Raw genomic sequence first — 7,439 nt, forward strand, 5'->3', positions numbered from 1 at the left:
ACAATCATGTCATCTGCAAACATTATGTAATTTTTATAACTAGTTTTTACCATGGATAATTTAATGAATTCTAAATACTAGAGCCTAGTCTAAAAATCATAGAGTATTATAAAATAGAAGAATATTATGTTTGTCTATAATCATTTGAAAGATAAAGGGCATTTTCTTTCATTAGTGTTAACAGTAGTTTTTTTTTCCCCATCGGTAATGCTAAAAGTTGCTATTCTAAGTCTTCTAACCACCGCTAATTTAAGACAATTCTGCTGGGTTGCATAATTTCATACTAGTTTATTTAGGGGTTCCATTATCGCTCCTCGATAGATTTTATGTATTTCTCATACAATTCTTCACTCATAAGTTAATCCAGTTCTGAAGAGTTACTCAGTGTCATCTTTACCAGCCAACCATCTTCACAACAAGATTTGTTGACAAGTCCTGGATTTTCTGCAAGAGCTTCATTAATTTCAGTTACTTCTCCTGATTAAAGAGAATAGATTTCACTAGCAGCTTTTACACTTTCCAAAGCACGAAACTCATCTTGTTTGTTCAATTTTGTCCCAACTTCAGACAGACTACAGTAAACAACATCTCCCAAAGCTTCGTTTGCAAAATTATTGATTCCCACTGTTCCAGTACCATTTTCTGTTGTTATCCATTCATGCTTCTCTGTGAATTTACGCACCCAGAGCAGAACGGGTCCTGTGAGCAGCGTCCAGACGGCGCCCGCCCCCAGCTGCCAGGGCCTTGGCAGGCAGGGCACGGCGGGTGCCCAGAGCGTGTGCAGGCTGCAGAGCACGGCCCGCATGCTCCGCGCTGCTTGCAGCGCCATGTTCGCAGGAGTTTCGCTCTTGGTGCCCAGGCTGGTGCAATAGCGTGATCTCGGCTCACTGTGACCTCCGGCTCCTGGTTCAATCGATTCTCCTGCCTCAGCCTCCCGAGTAGCTGGTATTACAGGGGCGTGCCACCGAACCCAGCTAATTTTTGTATTTTTAGTAGAGATGGGATTTCACCATATTGGTCAGGGTGGTCTCGAACTCCTGACCTCAGGTGATCCACCCGTCTCGGCCTCCCAAAGTGCTGAGATTACAGGCGTGAGCCACCGCGCCCGTCCTAAACTTTTTAAGTACTGTCATTAACTTCATTTTTACCCATTAGAAAACTGAGGTTGGGAGAAGTCAAGTAACTTGCTTGGTGTCACACAGCTAGTAAGTACTGGAATTAGGATTTGAGCCCAGCCATTCTGACTCTAGATTGACTGCCCTTAATTCTTATGCTGCGAATTACATTATTATTCACCCAAAATACAACATCCCTCCACTGCCCTATGATATAATGTTTTGATCATCTGATTAATTCTGTTAACCTAGCACTGTGAGGAAAACTATAATTCAAGTGGCAGTCAAATTCTAAGAAAAAAATATATGCCACTTTCATCTATGTTAAACCTTGTGTTGGTTTTTAAAACAATTTTTAACTAAAGTGTTTTACATTTAAATTTCATATTCTTAATTTTTTTTTGTTTAATTTTTTTTCTTTTTTTCTTTTTTTTTTCTTGGAGATAGAGTCTTGCTGTGTCACCCAGGCTGGAGTGCAGTGGCACGATTTTGGCTTACTGCAACCTCCACCTCCCAGGTTCAATCAATTCTCCTGCCTCAGCCTCCTGAGTAGCTGGGATTACAGCTAATTAGACCACCAGCTAATTTTTGTATTTGTATTTTTATTTATTATTATTATTTGTTTTTTGAGATGCAGTCTCGCTCTGTTGCCCAGGCTGGAGTACAGTGGCACAGTCTCTGTTCACTCCAACCTCTGCCTCTCAAGTTTAAGCGATTCTCCTGCCTTAGCCTCCTGAGTAGCTGGGTTTACATCACACCACCATGCCCTGCTAAGTTTTGTATTTTTAATAAAGACAAGGTTTTACCATGTTGGCCAGGTTGGTCTTGAACTCCTGACTTCAGGTGATCCACCCACCTCAGGCTCCCAAAGTGCTGGGATTACAGGCGTGAGCCACTGTGCCCGGCCTAATTTTTGTTTTTTTAGTAGAAATGGGGTTTCGCCATAATGGCTAGGCTGATCTTTAACTCCTGGCCTCAAGTGATCCTCCAGCCTCGGCCTCCCAAAATGCTGGAATTACAGGTGTTAGCCACCATGCCCAGCCCTGTTTAATTTTTATATTGTAAAATTTTACTTTATTTAAGACCTTCTTTGGAGAAGTGCTTGTGGAGGCTAGGGCAGGGAAAACACAAGGTGAGTCTGAGGCATCATGTGGTGCCAAAAAAGTAAGGAGTGCTAAAAAAAATAATGGGGGCATGTCAGGAAGACATAGGGGCCAACTAGAAAGAGCTCCCAGTGGCCAAAGCTGAAGCAATTTGAGCAAAAAGTAAGTAACAATAGCATTGGATTATAATCCACATAATAAATATTTATTAATTCATATTGATATTAACAAATAATTGAATTTTTAAAAACTAATGGAACAAAAGAGACAGCCTACATAAAATTCCAATTAATAAATATGGAAAAAATGAGGGAAATAGAAAATTAAAAACAGAACACCACACTAATATTTGTTGCAGGCAAGATCCATTAATGAATGCTTAAAATCAGTGGAATAGAAACAGGATATTTTCAATTTCAACATATCTTCCCCAAGATATTTATTAATAATAAAGGTAAAAATAGTAATTTTGTAGTGGAGAAACCTGGCAAATAGCACCTTAATCAAGTGATGGAGACTAGCATTACTGTAATAAGACATATCAGTATTATGAACCCCCGATCATGATGTTGTGAGAAGGGCCCATCATTGCTGTGTATGCTTGTCAAAAAATGCATAAACTTGATTTAATCATGAGAAAACATCAGACACAGAAAAACTGAAGAACATTCTACAAAAACCTGACCAGTACTCTTCAAAAATGTGAAGGTCATGAATGTCAAGAAGACACCGAGTCTACATAAAGTCTACATAGTTGGCAGCTAAAAGGACATAACAACTAAATGCAATGTGGGGCCGGGTGCAGTGGCTCATGCCTGTAATCCCAGCACTTTGGGAGGCCAAGGCAGGAGGATCACTTGAGGTCAGGGGTTTGAGACCAGCCTGGCTAACATGGCGAAACCCCATCTCTACTAAAAATACAAAAATTGGCCAGGCGTGGTGGCATGGGCCTGTAATCCGAGCGACTTGGGAGGTGGAGGCAGGAGAATCGCTTGAACCCAGGAGGTAGAGGTTGCAGTGAGCCAAGATCACACAACTGCACTCCAGCCTGTACGACAGAGTGAGACTCCATCTCAAATAAATAAATAAATAAATAAATTAATTAAAAAAGAAAAACCAAAAATAAGCAAATAAATGCAATGTGGGATCCCAAATTGGATCCTAGAAAAGAAAAATGATATTGGGAAAACCAGGGCAATACAAATAAAGTCTGTAGTTTAACTAATAATAGTATTATACCAATGTTAATTTATTAGTTTTGACAATTGTAATATGGTTACATAAAATGTAAACATTAGGGGAAGCTGGGTGAAGTGTACATGGGAATTCTTAGTACTATTTTTGTAACTTTTCTGTAAGTCTAAAATTATATCAAAATAAAATGCTAAGAAGGAAAGTAAGCCCAGACCCTGCATTGTTTTAAAAAATTGTTTAAACAATCTAGTCCAATATTTCCCCAAATTCAGTCATTTGAATATAAATTTCAGGATTTTGACAATCTATGTAATAATAGTAATATCAACAACAACAATCAACATGTAGTGAATTGTCACAATATTTGACAAGGGAGGAAAATGAGGCGTAAAAAAGTAAGCAATTTATTCAAGGTCACAGAACTAATAGCTGGTAGAACTAGGATTCAACCTTAGGCAATTTGATGTAGCATTCATCTTCATTTCTCCTCTATACTATCTCTGACCTGTATCCTGTACTGCTATGATATGTATCATTATTTACTTACTAACTTAAAATTAAACACATTTTTAAACTTAAAAAACAATAATCAAGCAAAATAATAAGCTATGTTATAGGGTCCTCAGGACAGGAGTTTTTGTTTTATCCACTAATATTTTATTCACAAGTTCATTGAACAGTGCCTGGCACACAGAAGGTACTCAACAAATATTTGTTGAGTGAATAAGTGAATAAATAACTTTATATCACAACTATAAGTAGCAAACCAGCACCATTTGCCAGAAATAGAAAGTTATCTTCTAAGTAAATATGATGAAAATAATATAAAATTATTAAATGCTATTGCTTCCTGAAGGCTCTGGACCTGAGCCCAGTATCTCTATATTTAAAAAGTAATGTAAGTGTTAGAAGATATCAAAAGAGGATAACAGTTCCAAACAGATTTTCTATTTGATTTAATCAGATGGATTTAAAGAGAATAATTTTCTGAGCAAACCAATTTTATTTGAAGTCATATCAGTATGCCACCTAAAATCATCATACAAATGACCAGGGTAATGTCCCATTCTTCAGGAAAGATGGCCTTCTTCTAAAGGGACCAGTTGAGTCAGGGTTCATATAATATTAGACAATTCAGTCTCTCTCAATCTTCTTCACTCCTCCTTAAATATCATCTTGTCTGTAATATCCTACTTCCTCTTATTTACCTCTCTATTCCTACCACCAATCCCCTAGATAATTATTTGTCTCTGTAACACTCTTTGTGCATTTCTCTTTAATAGCACTTAAAACATAAATTCATAAATTCATAATTATCTTTTCCCAAGTCTGTCTCCTTCACTTAAATTATAATTATATTGGGCATCAGAGAGAGTATCATAGCATGTTTATATATCCAGAGCTCATACCACTATCTAAAAAGATGAAAGGCCCATAATAAATTGTTGATTTATTAAATTAAGCAAATTAGAGGAAAAGAGAGAACTGTCCAATTTTCTTCTATCCATGAAGCCATGATTTTGTCATTGCCTGCATTTGAGACACTTACTCTTGAGATCATTCATAAGATCTTCCCAAATACACATAAGGGTTCTACATGAAGATGAAAGGTACATATTGATCCTTTCCTTCAAAAGACTTCAGAATTAATTTGCTTCCTAGGGCAATTATAATATCATTCTCCCTTTGGGAGAATAAATGCTTCGCCCAGGATGGGCACCTCCTTCGTAGATGTGACTGCAGCATTTTTGCAGCTTGCTGATAAAGTGGGGTAGTGCTAAGGTCACTTTTCTATACCTGGGTGATGATCTCTGCTCTCCACAGAAAAAAATAATGGAACAATACAGGTCCTAGCTGACATGAGTAAGAAAGGTACAAGATAGTAAAGGAAACACATCACAGAACAACATTTTTACTAGAAACCAGAGCTGCAACCTTCCTCAGATATCTCTTAAGATGGCTAATAACAGTTTCTTGGAAACTAGCCTGTTAATAACTATTGCATTTGAGAACAGGATTCAATATATAAATACAAGCCCTAATATAGAGGCACATAGCAAGCATCACTAAAATATTGAGCTGAAATCATCTCCATATTGTGAAATTATTCTTCTGAAAGCAATAGCTTTCATATATATATGAATAGAATGGAAAAGAGTCTATTTATAATAAGTGTTAATAAATATAAAATACTTCATCTTCATTCATAATCAGAGAAATGTTATCAAAATTGTAAAACCACACAGATAACTAGTTTTCTTCTATCAGACAGGTGAAAATCTAAAAGTTTTACCACATGCCCTATTGGCAAAGCTGTCAGGAAACAGGCACTCTTATGCATGTGGCATAAACTGGCACAATTCTTATGGAAGGTAATTTGGCAATAATATCAAAATTACAAATGCATTTACACCTTAACCTGCCAACATCACTTCTGGGAATTTATCCTTTACACCTGCAACACGTGAAATTACAGATATACACTGTTATTCATTGCCTCACTGTTTGTAATAGCAAAGGATTGGGGAAAAAAACCAAACATTCATCAAAAGGGCTTTTTTTGTACAAAATATATTTGTACAAAAATAAACTAGGCAGGGCTCAGTGGCTCACGCCTGTAATCCCAGCACTTTAGGAGGCTGAGGTAGGTGGATCACCTGAGGTCAGGAGTTCGAGACCCGCCTGGCCAACATGGCGAAACCCCGTCTCTACAAAAAAATGCAAAAATTAGCTGGGCATGATGGTGCATGCCTGTAGTCCCAGGCTGAGGCACAAGAATTGCTTGAACCCGGGAGGAAGAGGTTGCAATCAGATGAGATCGTGCCACTGCACTCCACCCTGGGCAATAGAACAAGAATCTGTCTCAAACAAAAACAAAAACAAACATAAATAAATAAAATAAATTGTATAAATCTCAATTGAGAGACACTTTACAAAATACCTGACCAGTACTCCTCAAAACTGTCAAGGTCATCAAAAACAAGAAACTTACACAGCCAGGAAGAATCTGAGACATGATGACTAAATGTAGTATAATATCATGAAACAGGAAAAGATAAAACTAAGGATATCAGAATAAAGTATAGACTTTAGGTAGTAATAATAAATCAGTATCGGCTCAATAATTGTAACAAGTATACCACACTAAAGTAAGATGTTAATAATAGGGGAATCTGCATGCCTGGTGTATGGGAATTCTCTGTACTATCTTCACAATATTTTTGCAAATATAAAACTGTTCTTAAAAATGAAGGTTATTACGCCGGGCATGGTGGCTCACACCTGTAATCCCAACACTTTGGGAGGCCAAGGAGGGTGGATCACCTGAGTTCGGGGGTTTGAGACCAGCCTGACCAATATGGTGAAACCCCATCTCTACTAAAAATACAAAAATTAGCTGGTCGTAGTGGCAGGCGCCTGTAGTCCCCGCTACTCGGGAGGCTGAGACAGGAGAATCACTTGAACCCGGGAGGCAGAGGTTGCAGTGAGCCGAGGTCACACCGCTACACTCCAGCCTGGGGGAAAGAGCAAGATTCTGTCAAAAAAAAAAAAAAGAAGGTTATTAATAAAAATATGTAAATTACAGGATAGCCATATAATAGAACAGTTCTATACAACACTCAAGAAAGAAAAAAGAGGCTCTCTCTGAAGTAACAACAAAAAAAATCTTCAATGTTGTTAACTGAAAAAAAGAGTTATGTAAGGACTTTTATTTGTCTAAAGAAACCCTGAGGTCGGGCGCGGTGGCTCACACCTGTAATCCCAACACTTTGGGAGGCCGAGGTGGGCGGATCATCTGAAGTTAGGAATTCTAGACCAGCCTGGCCAACCTGGTGGAACTCCGTCTCTACCAAAAATACAAAAATTAGCTGGGCGTGGTGGCAGGCGCCTGTAATCCCAGCTACCTGGGAGACTGAGACAGGAGAATTGTTTGAACCCAGGAGGTGGAGGTTGCAGTGAGCGGAGATGGTGCCACTAGACTCCAGCCTGGGTGACACAGCAAGACTCCGTCTCAAAAAAAAAAAAA

General features: G+C 38.3%; 1 pseudogene; it reads right to left on the bottom strand.

Annotated features, from left to right (window-relative positions):
• Positions 1 to 304: 304 nt before the first annotated feature.
• LOC101132428 (glycine cleavage system H protein, mitochondrial-like) lies at positions 305 to 829 on the bottom strand (annotated as a pseudogene).
• Positions 830 to 7,439: the final 6,610 nt, after the last annotated feature.

Source organism: Gorilla gorilla, chromosome 6, assembly GCF_029281585.2.
Source record: "Gorilla gorilla gorilla isolate KB3781 chromosome 6, NHGRI_mGorGor1-v2.1_pri, whole genome shotgun sequence".
Lineage (NCBI taxonomy): Eukaryota > Metazoa > Chordata > Mammalia > Primates > Hominidae > Gorilla > Gorilla gorilla.